Consider the following 19193-nt stretch of genomic DNA (forward strand, 5'->3'; position numbering starts at 1 on the left):
GAAATAAATTGCCAATTTAATGAGTGCAGAAGGGCATAAAATTATGTTTTCCTGCCAAATAATTGAAACTTGGATTGAAAACGAACATTTTTCGGACGTGCTTTGCACAAGACACTGTAAAAACTCATTATTAGAGAACTTCTGTTTTGGCCAAAAAATTAGCTGCCTTCGCCTGCTGCTTCATGAGTTATCAAATAAATTGTAAATCACCTTTTTTTGTTATTTGAATAAGAAAAACCTCCAATTTCCGTGATTATGAAAATTTTTGTTATGGAATAATCTTTTTCTTATATATTTTTTCTAAACTAACGTTCGAAATTTTTTTCTGATTTTTATACTTCGAAATCGATTTTTTCGACTTTTTCAGTAAAATAGCCCACTGTGCCTTTCGTGTGCATTGTGTCTTCGGAAGAAATGTCAAAAATATCAGAATGAACAACTTTGCAGAAGAAAGTTTTCTTCTATGACGCTTCTATAAAAAGCTAAAACTGATCTAGATCAGTTGCAACTTATCTAGATCAATTATTGAGTCACCAGGTTTTAGTCAAAACTCTTACAAGACACTTCTCTAAAGACACCAAACCTCTAGGATGGATATCCAAAGCACTAGAGGTTTTGTCTGTCCATAACTGCGTTCTGCCCCAGTGTGTGGCGTCATACCGTATCACGGCATATTCTACGTAGCTTCCGAATTGCAGTTTATCGTCGAACGTGACTCCCAATTGCTTCAGTGAATGCTTGGAGTTAATTGTGCGGTTGTTCACCACTACCACTCTCGTTTTATGGTGCGCGAGTAACAGCAGTCGTCATCCAGTCTTCCACTAAGTCTATCGCGACCGTTGCTATCAGTTTCATTTCCTGTATCGACTTGACATATACCACGTCGGTAATGCGATCGGTAAAGTGGACGCCCGGTGAAAATGTGAACTTCAATACGCCATCATATGCCGCATTCCATAGTATCGGGCCCATGATCGGACCCTGAGGTACCCCCACGATGATGTTGAAGCTCCGCTCGCCTTCCTCGGCGTTATAGATCAGCATAGATTATATCTCGGACTCTTAGGTGGTGAATGGCGCATTCAATGGCAGCCCAGCTGACGCTGTTGAACGCATTCTTCACGTCCCGCGTAACGACCGCGCAATAGCGGATTCCCGTTCACTTCCTTTTGATTACAGCCTTAATATCGTCCATCGTCGATCGACCCTTACGGAAGCCGAAATGGTTATCCGAGAGGCCAGAGTCATCTGGTTTCTCGGTATAGACCACCAGCCTCGACGGAATGATCCGTTCCAACTGTTTCCCGACGGCGTCCAGAAGGCAGATAGGTCTGCATGCCGATGGGTAGCTTCCCCGGTTTGGGCAGTAGAACCAACCTTTTCCTTCTTCGCCTCTCCGAAAATTCGGCTCTGCCTAGGTACATCTGCAAAACCATTCTTAACATGCCAGGCCTAGACTCAATGGCCGTCTTGATGGCTACTGTCGGGATGCAGTCCGGACCCTAAGCCTTGTTCAATTTAAGCGACTTCGCTATTGCAAAGAGTTGCTGATGGTTTGGCTATAGGGGACGGGGGCCCATGGTCTTATGTCGTGGTGCGGGAGCAACGGTTCCACGATCTTCTGTAGTATCTTGGGAATGCGTTCTGAGGGTGCTGACGCGGCGTTCGTTTTGGCCATGGCAAATCTGTAGGCATAACCCCACGGTTATCTTTGTTCAGTACCAGTTTAGTCACCATGTAGGCCTCACTTCGCTCCATTCTACCCTCATCGGTGCTAGCTCTTTGCATTCTTCTCCTAGCTTTTAGGCAGGATGCGCGGAGTTCTGCAATTTCTAAACACCACCACTATACCGGTTTGTGTCCATTTCTGGATCGCAGGCGATCCTTGGCATTACAGCGTCACACGTACGACTAGTCTAGATCATCGCTGGACAAATTTTCGGTCGTGTTACTCTCCATAATGCCGGCTTATTGAAGCGCGAGGTCAGTCATCCTCGATGACAGTCGATGACCTTCGGCTGTGACCGTCTTCCTCCGTGTTCCACTCTGTATCGAATCGCCAGATGGTCACTGTACGTGTACTCATCGTCCACTCTCCAGTCCGAATTAGGGTTTAGACCCGGGCTCCAGAAGGTCACATCAATGATGGACTCTATACCGTTCCTACTGTAGTTTTTTGTCGCCAACCTAGCCACAGCTTCGAGTAGAGCCCGATCTCTCGCGGTAGTCAAACGGCTACCTCACTCAATGGTCCAGGCGTTGAAGTCTCCACCGATGACCATGGGACTCAATCTCAAATCCCCCAAAGTGCGCTTGATAGTGAATCTAGCATAGATTTGAGCTGATCACTCGGCCACCTGGGGGAGGCATAACAACTTCAGTAGTTCAGTAGTCGTTTGACGTGGAGACTTTTTCCTGGACCGCTGGACTGGAAAACAACCGATTGTAAAGATCGTAGCTTGGCCTTTTTGCTACACAGTGCATGTTGCGACAGGAAAGAAAGAACGACCAATGATTTTTGTAGCTTATTTATTACCGCTTAAAAACTATAACTATAGTAAGTTTTAGTTAAATGTTTCTATAATTTTACAAAAAAAATCTTACTTTTCGGTGCTCTATACAATTCTGGGCCCTTCTATAGCACTGTTCAACTTGTCTTAGGATAGTTTTAGTGCCTATGTTTGGTAGATACATTTTAGCATTAAGTTCGAAATTTATACATGTTATTTACTAGTTTTATAAGCAGAAAAAAATAGTAGTTTTAATCACAAATCAATAATTTTATGATAAAATGAATGACAATAAGGAAACGTAGCATGAGTAGTGAAAATCCACGTTCTATATCAATAGCTCCGTTTTGTTTTCATCTCTTCTCTTTTATGTCCTATCAACAGTGACGGCTTGTCACTGATGTGGCTGAACCGTTTGGGATAGGGTGCCCATCTGGACGGTACCGGTAACAGTCTCCTCCCGATGCTCCCCTTCAGGTCCAGCACGTTGTCCATGTACGTCGAGCACTGCCAGCCCAGTATTCGGTCGTCTGTAAATTCCCTGTTTAGTTTGTACGGTCGCTTGGCGTACTCGGCCATCTGATCCTTCAAAGATCTGTCTAACCTTGCCTCGTGGCCATAAGCTCCGTCCGCGAGCAGGACAAAATCACCAACCTTAAAGGATCTGGTATCGTCAAACAATTTCAGTTGTCTCCTGATAACTGGAAGATACTCTACAAGGAAACGCTGCCAAAACTTGTCGAGCTAACGTTGAATTGTTCCCCACGTATCACGATGTTGCTGCAATTCCTCATTGCTGATACCGCCCTGTTTCGCTCTACTAAAGTTACCCAGAAGAAAGTGATTGGGTGTCATGCATTCCGCCCCCTGGAAGTTTGTTCCATTATCGCTGAAGATCATCGGCGACCGATGAACCGTCGTACACAAGAAATACAGGACGCTGTTGACAAGCTATACGCATTCTCAAGGTGTACGGTGTTCTCCGCAGCAACAATACACCTTCGCTGCTGCAACAATCCGAATTCGTCAAGAACCAGGCATCAGCTTTACCAAGTTACTTTTCCGGTCTAGGGGTAGTTCCGTCGATTCGGATTTATTCCTCTCCAGGGTAGCAATCTCGTCCGGGTAACTTTCTCGCTGTACGAGTTTCAAAATCGTCCGTTCTGCCCTGAGCAAATCAGCTTCTGAGAGTGGACCACGAAGCCATTGGGCCGGTTTTGCGACGTTGAAGATGAAACGTAATGCGTAGACTACGGCGCGTTGAATTCTATTCCATGATGAAAAACGCTCAAAGTCCAGTGTCGGAAGGAATGCAATATGGAACAATACTGAAGGTCTGATGTCTTCGTATGTAGACTCGATTAGATTGGCTCTTCTGGGCCACGATCCCTCTGGATGCCGCAAGAATTCTGGTCCGTTTAACCACTGACTTTCCGGACTGAAGTAAGGTCCAAGATCCCACTTAGTTGCCTCATTTGCTGGGTTGAGCTTGGACGGAATCCACTGCCATTCACTAACTTTCGTGGTCTTTAATATTTCACCGACTCTATGCCTCTAATCCGAGCTAATCCACGCTCTCGCTGTCGTACAATCCGTCCAGAGGAATCTCTTGGAGAATGTGATAGGATGAATTATCCTGGACGAACGAATTGCAGCAAACGTGCACCGATGACACACCCTCCCAACAAACATTTTTGCTGTACAAGGGTGGAACAAACCACTTTTAAGCAAACATCAGCTCAAGAAACTGTTGTTCAGCTAGCTCTGTTTATTGATTTGATTGATTGATTGATTTGTCTTTATTAAAAAGACTTTCAGTCCTTGGCTGGTTCGTCTCTCGCTCTGTTTCTTGAGCTTGTAGCTCTAATCTCGGAATAGACATCGGTTTTAGCGAAACAACCTTTGATTTACTAGAGACTGCTGTGTATGTGTACAACTATTTACAAGCTCACTACTACCTAACTATTAGATGGATTCTGTAGCTATAATAGGGTTCACAACACTTCTTCCAGCTTTAAATGAGACTTTAGAGCTAATGCCTACTACTAACACAAGAACAGTCATCCAACGATATCGAAACGCGATATAATACAAGCACATCAACTCTAGTCCACTAACCATCAAAAGCCTTCGATACACGAAGAGACAAAACATCCGTTTTCCCAAAACCCACACTAGCGTTTCAAGGTTCTATTACGAATTCGCTTGGAGCGGCGGAGCTTTGGTGATGTAGACTCGCTACGTTTTCTTTTATTCTCCGATTTCTTCTTTTTTGGAGATTTCTTCTTGTTCGACGTTGGTGGTCGAACCACGGATGAAGGACCAGGTACCTCCACCCCACTCGTTGGCTGTTCTGACTCGGGGATAGGACTTATCCCTGGTAGGGAAGGATGGTATTTGTCTGACAGATCAGACACACGGATTTGGTTAGTATGGACCATACGCACATTCCCGTTAAGATTGATCAAGTAAGTGTGAGGACTTATTTTCTCTAGAACAATCGCTGGAATCCAACGGACACTATCATCCATGTGGTTCCGATAGAAAACTTTATCACCACGGGAGTACGTTTTGGGGCATACTGGAGGACTGTTGGATTTTGCGGGGGGCAACGACGGTTTAGCCACATTCTTTTGTTGATTTTGAATGTCCAACTTAACAGGGTTACTAACATTTAATAATGTGCGTGGCACGTAACTGAACATCATGGAAGAGGGTGTTCTACCGGTAGTGGTAGATGGAGTATTTCTGTAGTTGAACAGAATGCGGTTAAGCTTTCGTTGTATTGGTATCGGTTTGAATTTCTCGTCCAACAAATACTTCTTCAGTACAGTCTTGATAGTCTGCACACCTCTCTCTGCTAAACCATTTGACTGTGGATGGTATGGTGGAGATTTCAACACATTGATATTGTTTGCTTTGCAAGCTTCCACAAACAACGACGAATTAAAGGGTGGACCATTGTCTGAGCACACTTCTGCTGGCAGACCGAAGTATGTGTAAATCTCATCTAATTTTTCCAATACACTATTAGCATCCGTTCGGCGTAGTAGTTTAACATCGATAAACTTTGAATACGCATCAACGACAATCAAGAACGTTTGACCTTCGAAATGAAAAAGATCCAAATGAAGTCGTTCAAAAGCATGGTTAGCTGGAGGCCAGTTAGACTCGACTACTTCCCTCGGCACCTTTTGAGTTTTCTGACACGAGACACACGACTTGACGAAATCCGCGACATCTTTATCGAATCCCTTCCACCAAAAATATGATCGACGCACACCAAAAATATCATACGCACGACGCCATCATGGTTTTCATGAAGCTTCTCGAGCACGCGGCGCTGAAGGGACTTTGGAATTACAACGCGATCCTCAAAGTACAGGCAATCGTCTTCTATTTCAAAATTTGTACAAATCTGCGCGAACGGTTTCAACTCTGGTTCTACGACATGTGGCCATCCCTTTCTCACGAAACGAATAACCTTGCTCAGAATAGAATCACGCTGCTGTTGAGCTTTAATATCTTCAATACCGACGTAGGTTTGCAGGTTATGTTCAGCTACCGACATGTGTTCTATACGATTCTCGACGGGTAGGGGAAGACGCGACAACGCATCGGCATTACCAATACTTTTACCGGGACGGTGCACAACGCGATACGAATAATTTGACAATGCTACTGCCCATCGATGCAATCGAGAAATCGCGACCGCGGACGAACCTTTGTGCGGATTGAAAATCTGCTTCAACGCGGAACTATCGGTCACGAGGGTGAATTCCGTACCATATAGATACTTATGGAATTTCGACACTCCAAACATAACTGCTAAGGCTTCTTTGTGAATCTGACCGTAATTAACCTGCGCGGGGGTCAACGTAGACGACGCAAAGCACACGGGCTTTTCTATTTGACCGACTTGGTGAGACAACACTGCACCAATACCATACGGACTCGGTAGTAAGAATTAACGGTTTCGATGGATCATATGGCTCCAACACATGGTTGGCCACCAACAGCTTTTTACAGTTCTCGAAAGCTGTTTGACACGCGGACGACCACACGAATTCGTGATCTTTTCTCAACAAATCGTATAACGGACGTAGCTCGGACGACAAATTCGGTAGAAAACGATGATAATAGTTCAGAAGACCTAGGAACGACTGTAACTGACTAACATCTTTCGGTGCGGGTGCGGGACAAATGGCTTCCATTTTTGACGGACTTGGACGAATTCCGTCGGAGGTCAACCTGAAACTGAGATGCTCGACTTCGGTTTCGAAAAAAACTGACTTTGACCAATTGATTTGCACTCTGTGCTGATTCAGCTTGTCAAGAACCTGGAAGAGGTTTCTTTTACACTCTTCTAGAGTTCTACCACCAATTAAAATATCGTCCAAATATGGAACTGCAACTGTATCTAGCAAAATTTGATCGATGATCGACTGAAACAAAGAAGGTGCTGAACTAATACCGAAAGGCATTCGAGTATACTTAAACAATCCGCGATGGGTGTTTATAGTACACAAATCTTGTGCGGCATCTGACAACTTCACTTGAAGATACGCACCGGTTAAATCAATTTTGCAAAACACCTTGAAATTAGCCAGACTGGCGAGAACATCATCAATCGACGGTAACTGATAGTGTTCAGTAGAAATAAAACGATTCAAAGTAGCTTTGCCATCTAGACAGATTCTGATAGACCCGTCCTTTTTCGGCGTAACAACAATGGGACTTGCCCACGTGGAGGTACGGACCGGAACAAGAATTCCGCTCTGCACCATGCGGTCCAACTCCAGATCCACATTTTCGCGAAATTTGAACGGAATAGTGTACGGTTTATGGAAAATTGGAACTGCGTCCTGCTTTAGGACAATATCGGCCGTAAAACCTTCAATTACTTGGTTGAAACCACCACCAAACAAATATGGAAATTTTGCTTGTATTTCAGACTTAAGACTGGACTGAATAGTACTGATAGAAGACAAATTGAAACTCACCATGTTTCTCCATTCAGGAACCAGGACATCGAGACTCGAACGACCAAGTAGAGGGGTGATGCACCTGTTCCTCTCCGCTTGAAGAACAAAGAGCTGCAGCGAAACTAAATCACCACTCCTGTTTCTTACCTTGACCGCTAGTTCTCCCTCTGGACGGATGTCTTGACCCGACACTGATTGAAAGCACTTGACAGTCCGTCGCAACGTGACGTGGGAAAGCTTCTCTTGATACGTTTTCTTCGATATCACTGAATCACAGGCTCCTGTATCCACTTCAAATTTCACTGGTACTCCTTCAATCTCCAGCTCCATGGTTGCTGGCACGTCTATCCGCTCCCGACGGGACTCCGTTTCTCCGAGAACGCAAATTGTACTGCTGGAACTCTCCTCCTCAACAGCATTTTCCGAAGGCTCACTCGATGACGACAACCGATTCAGCTTCCAGTTTTCGACGACTTCCGACATTTCTGCTAGTGGAAGTGAGGTTGGCTTCCGTTAGCAGCTTCGTCCGGAGATTGGAATTGCTTACCCCGGCCACGAACTGATCACGCAGGGCTTCTTGCAGGAACGCATTATATGCGCACGATTGCGACTGGGCCTTCAGCTCGATGATAAAATCCGAGATGGTTTGACTCGACGACTGCTCGCACTTCCGGAACTTATAACGTTCAGCCACCACATTGACGGTTGGGGCTAAATGCTTTTTCAACAACGCGATCAATTGTGCGTACGTTTTCGTACACGGATCATCCGGCGAACAAATTCTCGACGCGATCGAATACAGACTCGGACCCGCCATTGTTACTAGCAGGCTTTCCAAATGTACATCCTTCTCGCAACAGCCCGCGCAAGGCTGAATCCACACTCTCTTATGTGTGCAGACCATCTCTCGTTACCGTGTGCAACACCATCAGTGAAAAATGTATCGCCAACAGCACGCACACGCATGAGCGAAAGATGTATTGAAACAGCCGCTGCTTCGGCTGTTTGCCTGACAATTGCATACTCGAGTGGTATCGAGCCGAGTGGGAAACGTCGTGAGTATTGTTGGCCGCATGGCGATGACAATCTTCGGCTAACCAAGCCGGCTGTCGCGTAAAGGCTGTCATAGGCTGTCACGGGAGCACATGGTTTAACGCTAAAATTTATTTACAAAATATGTGTTCAATAACTATTTTTTTTACAAACATGAAATGCCTTCCACAAGATGCCCCAGAGGCGAAAAGAAGTTTGTGCCAGCGTTTGTCAAAATTGTAATCTGGCTATAATATACCACTGATGTGAGATTCAGCTCTTTTTTATATTGAAAACATGGCAGTGCATTTCACATGCCAATAAAAAATAATGCTAAGCAAAATGCTCTACTAGAATAAGACTTACAGGTACATATTCTCTATTTGAAAAAATACATAATACATGAAACGCGTCGATAATTTTAAGCGTGCGATATACCACGATACTCGACACGTTTAACAGAAGTAAAATGCTCGGGCCGAGCGCAGCGATTTTCGTCACTTCGTGTCCAGCCAACGAGAGACGGTTTGGGCTAGAGCCGAGGTTGTCATCGGCGAACGAACGCACAGCGAAAGCAAACGATGTGAGCATTTCCCGACAGTGATGTTGTAGGTCGCATGAGTTTTATTCTGTGGGCTGTCATGAACCATGCATTCACAAGGCTGTCATGGGAATAAGAGTGTGACAGCCATCAAAATGCTATCATGATGCGGTACTTTTGGGAAGCCTGGTTACTAGCATCGGCACTTTCTTATTGTTCGGCACTTCGTTCACTAGGAAAAACTGTTCTAAACGGCTGACGTATTCGTCGAACTTTTCACCGACTACGAAGGGCTCCATGTGTCCGAACATGGGCATCGACACTTTGATCACTCCCGGCGTTCCCGACGATCCCGGTGCTTCCGGTTTTTGCTCTTGGCCTTCCGCCATCACTTTGTTCGTATTTTCTTCTTCCACGCAAACACTACACTTTTCACTAATCTCAGACGCGAGATCGTACTGTGACTATAGTCCACACGTGTTTCGAACTGACGTTGTTCAGAAAAGTGAGGTTAGACTTCCTCCACTCACGTGTTCACTCGACCGACCGACTTCGACGCTTATCGAACTGCACAAGACGCGTTTTCCGTTCTTCTCGTCGCCAAAAACTTGTAATATCGCGCGGAAAGAATAACACCGAACTTCTTCTATTCGCTAACTATTTATTAACACTTGGTTCACTACTTACTTACAGCGTGGTCGATCGGCAAAAGAGACCAACCAAAGGGGACGCATGGTCTTTTATAGTAGACATAACAAAAGGCATTGTGTGACAATACAATAATTGTGTGAGGGAGAGTGTGTGGTGAAAGTTGTCAAGGGCATTAGTTGCTGTGTATGTGTACAACTATTTACAAGCTCACTACTACCTAACTATTAGATGGATTCTGTAGCTATAATAGGGTTCACAACAGAGACGAACACACAGGTGAGCGCTCCATCTCCAACAGCCGTTCGAATGTAAGCTGCAAACGAGTACTGTATCTCGCTGGCGTCCACAAAAACGTGAATTTTGGCATTTTTGTACGTTTGTTCTGTTGCTCGTAGGAAATAGCATCTCGGTATCTTTACAGATGCTACGAACTCAATCATCTTCGTCCAGCGATTCCAATGTTCAAATACTGCGTCACCGACTGCTTAATCCCATTCTGTCCCAGCTCGTCATATGTCATGAATAAGCACCTACCTGTGAATAACGAAGAATGCCAATAGTCCCAGAGGGTCGAACAAAGACATGACGCATCGGATCACCTGCCGTTTCGTCGGACGAATACCGCTATCCAAAAGCTGCTTGACGTCCTCTCTCATACAGGTAAAGAAACTCAGCTCGTCCGTACTTGAAGACCAAAGCATCCCAAGCAAACGTTCAACGTATTCGTCTGATTCAAGATACAGCCTTTTACTGTCTTCGTGGGCTGTTTCTCCAAGTGCTGCCATAACCCTTTTGCTGTTCGACCTCCAATTGCGAAGATGAAAACCGCCATCACGATTCACCAGTCGCACTTCTGTCGAAACCTTCTCCGCTTCGCTTTCATTGTCAAAGCTGCGTTATCGTTAGCCGGAAGGGATGCGGTATGGGTCCAATAGTAGGGCGATGTCTGTGCTTGACTCCAAAACAGACAGCCACAGCAATTGTTCGGCGACTTAACAGTGGTTCAGGTTTAGCTGTGTAACCTGCATTAGGACTCTCACCTGCACTTGCACCTAGTCTTGTAATTGAATCGAGTCAAGTACAAGACACTGAAGATGGCCTTACAGTTGAAGTCGAAATAGGGTCTGGGGGTCCTATTTTGGGCACTTGCAGCTATTACTCAGCCAATTTAAAACCGATTGACTTGATTTTTTAAACACGATCAGATACGTACAGTATCTAACTATGATCAAAAATTCAAGTCAATCGGATTGAAAATGACTGAGTTATAGAAGCATGTGCCCAAAATAGGTCCCCCTGCCCAAATAATCCCAGAGCAAACGTATCTGTCAAAGGATGCAAATTCTTAGTGGAATTAAAAGGAAGAGTAGTTAACCCGATTTTCTTTATACTTAGGTTTGAATAAGTTTTAGGGGTAGTCAAGAAGTTCATACAAAACTGAATACACTCAATCAAAGATCTTTGGGGAGTTTCAAGAATTCCATGGGGGTTTCAGGGGGGGTCAAGAGATTTTATGGGGGTTCAGAAGCATTTAAGGAGCATTTCAGGGAGGCTCGGTGTGTTTTAGGACCATTTTAGGAGGCCACAGGGAATTCTCGGGGTATTTTCGTAGGCGTTTCTGGAAGCATAATAGTGTTCTGGGGGCCTCAGAGGCTGTCACAAAGTTCTCAAGGGTATCTCAGAAGGCCTCATGGGATTCCCAGAGGTGTTTCAAAAGGTCTCAATTTTTCAGATGCTTGCATTATTTGATGAACTAAATTTTACATGAGTCTGCTTTCTGTGATTTGACATACCAAATCATCCGAAATATCGCATACCCTGACCCGGTGCATTCAGTTTATGACACAACCATCAATATTCTTGACGCCAACGAGCCCTGGCGCTACGCTGCTGCTGTTCAACTCACGTGTTCTCAGCCGCCGGGAACACTCGTACTGGCTGGATGAAGTTCAACACCATTAGGTACCTACAGCAACGACGACAACGACGCGACGGTGGCCAAGAAGCTAGTCGCCACAGCACGCCAGAGACCACGTTGAGTACGCACAACAGCACACACACGGGCGGCGGTGCGCTGGTAATATCAGTCATTCCATTTGACTGCTGCAGAACCAAGCACAAGTGGCTTGGAAATGTGACTCGATAAAATTATGTCAATAATGGCACAGTGCCACATTTGCAAACATTGATAATTACGATTCTTGACCTGCGGGGCGAAATGGGGAACGACGAAGATGGTTGCTCTTCTCGCAAGTCAAGTCCGCAAGAACGCACCCCGAGTAACGGTAATAAATTGATCATCCTTCAGAAGTCAATTTAAATTGCGGAAATGTCAACGAACTGAACCCGCTCGGACAATTCATCACTCTCTGGTGTTGTTTTTGATGGATCTTCTCGCTCTCTGTGCCTTGAGTCCAATCTGATGGAGCAGGGAAGTAAGGACAGAGTTCGTCGAACGTAATGAATCCATTGGCTGTGCAAAGGGGGGACTCCAAGGGATGTCAGACACTTGCGAGATTTTTTTTCGTAATGGAATTTTAAATAGGAAAACTATGAATCAAGACAGCATACTGGACGCTGGGATTCAGTTAGCAGGTAAGATTTGGGGTCTTCAGTTAGCCTAGTGGTTAAGGTTATGAGTCGCCAATCCGGAGACGACTGGGTTCGATTCCCGTTCCGGTTGGGAAAATTTTCTCGATTCCCTGGACATAGTGTATCATTGTGCTTTCCTCACAATATACAAAATCATGCAATAAGGCAATCCATGGCGACTTTTCGCGATGGGGGTGACAGCCAAAAGTGTAAACACAGTGTGAGTACAACTTAACAAAGTTTCGTCAAGTGTCGTTAATGCTTAACAAATGCCTTTGTGTTCAACTGTCACCCCGATCGTCGGATGTCAAAAATACATGGTAAACAAAGAAAATCAGCTGATCGCATCTGTCTCATGGATTGCCTTATGGCAGGCGAAAAAAGTCTTTCAATTAATAACTATGGACGTGCTGAAAAAACACTATGTTGAAGAGAGGCTGTTCAAGTTCTAGTGGGAACATAGAGACATAAAGAAGAGAAGAAGCTAGATTTGAATATTGTTAATAGCATGCTTCTCAGTGTGAATTTTCGTACGTGAACGTCTGATTTGGCGTTCATTTTTGAATGAACTTAGGTTGGTGCAACTAAATGCTACCATATTTCTGAATGCAGGCACCCCCTACAAAAAAAAATGCTGCTTACGCCTTACGAATGAAACTCTTCATCAAAACGAAATGACAAAACCTTGAACTCTGGCAGTGCCACTTATGATGGACCTTACACTATCAATTTGTTAAAAGAACCTAATTAGCAAATTATCGCAGGCAGAAGTCATTCGTTTGTTCAGTCGTTCGCTTCTTCGGCGCTGGAAGATAAGAAGATGTGCGAATCGAATGATGACTCGTCGTCGTCCGTCGCCGAAGAGTCGAAAGTGTCCAAATGAGCAGCTGGTTAGGTTGTTTCTCTCGTCTCAAACCAACTCTAACGCAAATCGGCCACGTAACGACCCCGTAGTTGTATCACTCTTGTTGAGATCTGTTATCTGTCAGGTTTTGCCGATTAACTCGTCGTTTGGTGGTACCCTCTGGCGGCGCACAATGAATAACGATGCTACTTGTGGTGTGTAACGAAGAGGCGCTAACTGTTTTCTGTTCAACATTATTCGAACACTGCTTCCGGGGGACAAATGGTTTCCAAATGTTTCGGCTTAAGATGCTCAGGGTTCCATTTTCAACATGTTGTGATACTTGTGCTGTTTTGATGATTTATAACGGTGCCATAATTTGAGCTTACGAGCTTGTTGTCCTCAATTGTTGCTAAAGTATTACCAGATCAGCGGCACGTACCTAAATCATCATTGTTCAGTCAAATAGACTAAGAGAGGCTCCTAGAACCATCATAAAATTAAAGGTATTAGGTTTTATGCACGGCTGTTCGAGCTCGTATGAAATTGATCATCAATATTAACTTCTTTTCTCGATCAGCCTAGATAGCTGTGTAGTGTCGGTAGCAACCCCATGAAACGGCTGTCATCCACATACAACTGGATTGAAGCCAAAAATATGGTGCTGGACGTGGTGCTGATTTGAATCGGCAGTTGCATAAGGCTGAAAACACAGTGATTTTTTCTGTTGGAGCAGGTGCGACATTCAAATTTAATGGACTTAAGTGTTGTTTTAAATGGGCTAAATGTATTTTCAAACTTTTGTGTCTTGTAAATTTAACAAAGAACACTAAACCCATTGAAAAATATGTGGAAATGATCGTTTTTCGATCACGAATTTATCTTCGCACGACAAAGTTCGCTTCCGCACGTAGCAGATTGGCCAGCAGACTGAAATTTCGTAAACAAACCTGTGGCGCCCCACCAAAGGCGGCGGCTTCAAGAACTAACGCTTTCTTCAGGGGGTTGGTCGGTAGCGGTTGTCTCAATAGGACAGATTGGTGAAGTACTAGATTTGTAGTAATCCCGAGTAGGTGGAAAAATCTGATGAATAGCATATTCAGTTATGATTGATTGAATTACTGAAGAGCAAAAACTGATATTGGTTTGATTGATATAAGAGGTAAAAGAACAAAAATAATAGCAAAATCTAATATGGTGAACTACTGAATAATAGCTCGTTAAGATATTACAAGATCAAAATAATAGCAGGCAATATTTGACACTTTTTTCTAGAAAAAAAAAATAAAAAAATGTCAGCATGCAACATCGAACCTATGACCTTAGGATTCACAGGTGGCGATGCTTACCACTCAACTGTGGCTCACTGTTCTAAATAACATGGGAATAAGAGCATGTGGTTCTTCGTTTCCACAGCTCAGGAAAAAGCACATGGTATTTCACTAACATTGTGCCATCTCTATGGGTGTATGTGTTCCATTTCGTGCAGAAGAGCTAAACTTGTTCTTATGTAGAAATTTTCAGCTATTTCGACAAGAACAAAAACTGATATCATATCACTTTGAGCTATTCGTGCGATATTCATTAGATTTTTGAATAACTCATCAAAATCACTTCGTGTTATGACAGCAAAAAGTGTTCGATTTGAGATATGATTTAGATATTCTCGTCTACCCGGGATGAGCTGAGTTTTAGTATGGTGAGAAGGTCAATTCTCAGTTTCTGCAATGAAATGGCGCAAAAAGTGTGGGTATTATGATTCCTTGCCTAATTTTATGCTGTTTGAGCAAAACATAGTGGTTATATGAGATATTTAAAAATTTTGCATCATTTCAAGGGTTTTAATGACAAGATACTTTTAAATTCTTGCTAGTACAACTTTCATAATAGGTCAAAGCTCCAAAACTTTCTTAATTCTCACTATAGCCAAATAGGGAACCACTATGGCGATAACTGGTACACTTACCCTAACTATATTTCCAGGAATTCCTTCAAGAATTTCTTGAAGAAATATCTGGAGAAATCCTGGAAGAATTCCTAGAGGAATTCCTGGAACATTTTCTGGAAGAATTCATGTAGTGATTTGCGAAGGAATTTTTCAAGAATTTTCTAGGGGAATTCTTAAAGGAATTTCTGAAAGATTTCCTTGGGGAATTCCTGAAGGAACTGCTGGAGGAGTTTTTGAAATTATTTTTCAATTTTTATTTTCTGGCGGAATTCCTGGATGATTTCCTGGAGTATTTGCTGTAAGAATTCATTGAGTAATTCCTGGAGTAATTCACGCTAGGTATTCTTAAAGTAGTCTTTTCCCGCAATAATTGAAATTAGAGGAATTTCTGAAAAAATATCCTGTGGTGATTCCTACAACAATTTCTGTAGTAATTTCTGCAGTTATTCCTGAAAGAATTCCTGGAATAGTTCCTGAAGGAATTCCTGGAATATTTCTTGTAGGAGCTCCTGGGGTTATTTCCCGGAACAATTCCTAGAGGAATTTCTGTAGTAATTCCAGGAGGAATTCGTGAAGTAATTCCTGAAAGAATTCCTGAAGTATTTTCTGAAGGAACTCCTGAAGTGTTTGATGGACGAGTTTCTGGAATATATCCTGGAGTATATCTAGGAAGAATTCCTGGAGGAATCCCTGGAGGAATTCTTTGAGGAATGACTGATGTAATTGCTGGAAGAACCCCTGTTTGAGTTGCTGGAGGAATCCATGAAATAATTCCTGGAGGATATCGTGGAGAAATTTCTGAAGGATTCCTTCGACGAATTCCTAGATGAATTAGCAGTCATAGAAGAAGAAATTCCTGGAAGTATTCCTGGAGAAAGTCCTGGAGGAATTTCTGGAGAAATTACTCGGGAAAATTACCCGGCGAAATTCCCCGAAGGAATTTCTGGAGTTACCTCTGGCAGAATTCCAGAAGGAAACTCTGGAGGAATTTCTGGAAAAATCGCTTGAGGAATTCCTGAAGAAATTCCTGGATTAGTTGTTGGAGGAAGTTTTGGTTGAATTCCTGAAGAAGCTCTGGAGGGATGCCTTGAGGATTAACTGAATGAATTCCTGGATGAGTCCATGAAGAAATCCATAGAAAAAATCCTGGAAGAATTTCAAGGGAAATCGCTGGAGGAATCCATGGAAAAAATTCTAGAGAAATCGCTGGAGGAATCCCTAGAAAGTTCTTAGGAAAATTCCTGGAAGAATCCTTGGAAAACTTTCAGGGAGAATACCAGGAGAAATTTCTGGAGGAACTCTTGGGAAAATTTCCAGGAGGAGTTTTCAGGGAGCTCCTGGAGAAATCCTTGGGAGACTCCCTTGGAATCTTCAGGGAACTTCCAGAGCACTTCCCAAAGAACTCACGGAGGAATTCCCGATGAACTTCTACAGAGTTTTTTGAAAGGTTCTTCCAGGGATTCCAGCATAGCTCCTGAAGAAATTTCTGAGAAACTGCCGGGAACTCGTGAAGAATTGCCATAAATCCACAATGAACGCTAATATCGCTATGAAAATTAGAGTGCAAACAGTAAATTGTTTTAGAATCGGAGAAAATTTTAATGTATAATATTTGGATGTAAACAATGTTCATCAAACAATGGTGAAAAAATCTCTTATTTTAATGCAGACGTTAAAACAAGTGCATGGCATAGAAAAATATACTTAAGTCAATTTAGTCAGTTGCGTTGGGTGAGTAGTAAATAGGTATAATTGATGTAACTTCAATAAACATAAACTGACTTGAAACAACTTTGACCTCAATTTGGACATTTTTGTAGGCATTTTAGCGATATTGTTCAATGTAAACATGGATTTCTTTGAAATTTCTTAGTATAAAACATCAAATCCAGATTTATCGAGATTTCTCCTAAGGATTATTTTGAAAATTTGCCCAGAGGTGCAGAATGGCCCCAGGATTCGAACTCTGAACTTAGTTTTGATGGACATTTTTATTTTCAGATGAGAGCGGTAATATAATCCATTTTCTATTAGCTTTCAACTGCTTTTTACAGAACTTAGCTAAAAAATCTAGAAAAAAAGCTATTCAGTAAATTAACTCTTCATGTCATCGACCAAAAGTTTGGGGTCACCCCTCTATATGATGTTTCAGCCAAAAGTTTGGGGTCACTTTCGTAAAACATGGAAAAGTGATTTGGTGATATCTTCGTCATGTGTTGCTCAATTTTAATTCTTTTTGGCTCATTTCAAAGATAATTAACTAAATTTACGTTTGATGTCTTTAACTTAACGTATTTAACGATTTTTGTATATAAAAATGTTATGAAAAGTTAACACATTTCACACGCAGTTGGTCGCTTGAGCATGCGACCGAACCTCCGGTGGGTTCGAATACCACTAGAACGTGATTTTTTATTTCACAATTTCATCTCTCACTCTGTCAATTGATCAACAATCTCACATGTAGTTAGTGGGCACAAACGCGTGTGTTTTGTGGTTTGGCATCTAAGCCGAAAGAGAGAAAAGTTTGTGAAATAGGAGTGTTCACGGTGCGGCTTCGGAGTCAGTTTGGCTTTCTATTCCGCAGAATCATTACTTGTTCTGTGGCTTAGTTGGTTAAATCGCCGGTCAAGCGAATACAGAGTCGTGGGTTCGAATCCCACCAGAACGCGATTTTTTTTCACAAAGTTCTTCTCTCGACTAATCAATTAGAAACATTTCGTGCCTTCAAATTACAAGTTTTTCCAGTATGTTTCAGGTATACCAGCAAATCTGGCAAAATGCCAGTAAAATGGGCAATATGTGTCATTGTCAACAATCTGTGTCTTCTAATTTTTAAGTTTTCCCAGACCAACAAATTGGCACAAGTATGAAAAGGACAACATAGACATGTGACATAAAAACTAAAAGAAAATGTCGTTACTTAAAGCACTATGAACCAAAATTAAATCAATCAAAATAAAGTGCTATGTAGTACCAGACGAAGCAATCAACCACACTGCCTAATGAATCGTCGTTCCACGAAAATTTCAAAATTATCACAAATGGTCGTGTGAATGCGTTTTGTCAGTCAATTACCCAGAATTAAAAGACACCCAGGTACAAATTCAAAGGGTAAACACAGGACAGTTACCGCCTCTCAGTGCTTCAGACCTATAACCATCCTAATGATTGAGGAATCTTCCCGATTGATCGCGACATCCAAATTGATCTCCCGGTCACAAAGCATTTGAATGCAATCGCTTACACATGTGCAGCACATAAAACTGGAAACAACCTGGTAATTTGGCACTGTGGGCAAGCAGCTCGCTTGTTTCCTCTGACACGAACACCAGGTCCTAATGACATTTGATACAGGGTCGAGGAACTCTCCTATACTCGATATCAGGAGGATACGATCGACAGTGAACACAAAAAAAAAATAACGAGAATTCGTGGGTCGGACAGAACGATAAATTGGTCGTAAATTAGAAGCGAATTTTTCGAGAGGCGGTGGCGTTCGAAGTCCCATGGCTTGGTTGTTCTTTGATAATAAATTTAGTCTGTAGTCTGTATATTGCGAGGAATCCGATGAAGGTATTTTATCATTAGCACCAACATGGAAAAGGGGTCCTAATACCGTTAGTATCTGTATTTATTGATCTTAACTTACGGTTCATAAAGTAAAGTAAGCCTCGCTTTCCGGTAGCAACTGAAGAGAAAAAGTTAAGCGATGTAAGTGCCACCTAATGAACAAAACAAACATCATAAATAAAATAGAGACCGTTTATAACTGAGCACACTGAGCACGAACTGTAATGCTTCAGAAGTCTGCGAATGAAGGCAATGGAAATGCACAGGAGGTCGAAGCGAAAATAACATTTCTTTTCAGTTTGAGGCCTCTCATCGGGCCCGATTTGAGACCCTCTTGTGTTGTGATTAAATCATTTTGAGTTTGCGGATTCACGTGAGTGCACATTATTTTATGATTTTAATCAATTTATTTTTTTTTTAAGAATTTCAATTTATTTCTACATTATTCCAAAGATACCTCCATTGTTTCAAAATTTATTATAACAGGAATTTAGAAACTCTAGATACCCATAGAACC

The 19193-nt window shown here is 42.7% G+C and overlaps 1 protein-coding gene across 1 annotated transcript in view; it reads right to left on the reverse strand.

The window, feature by feature from the left end:
- The window catches only part of LOC109409271 (histone acetyltransferase KAT7), a 386484-nt gene that overhangs the window by 49963 nt on the left and 317328 nt on the right, over positions 1-19193 (reverse strand). The gene's annotated exons all lie outside the window — the stretch shown is intronic.

Source organism: Aedes albopictus, chromosome 2, assembly GCF_035046485.1.
Source record: "Aedes albopictus strain Foshan chromosome 2, AalbF5, whole genome shotgun sequence".
NCBI lineage: Eukaryota > Metazoa > Arthropoda > Insecta > Diptera > Culicidae > Aedes > Aedes albopictus.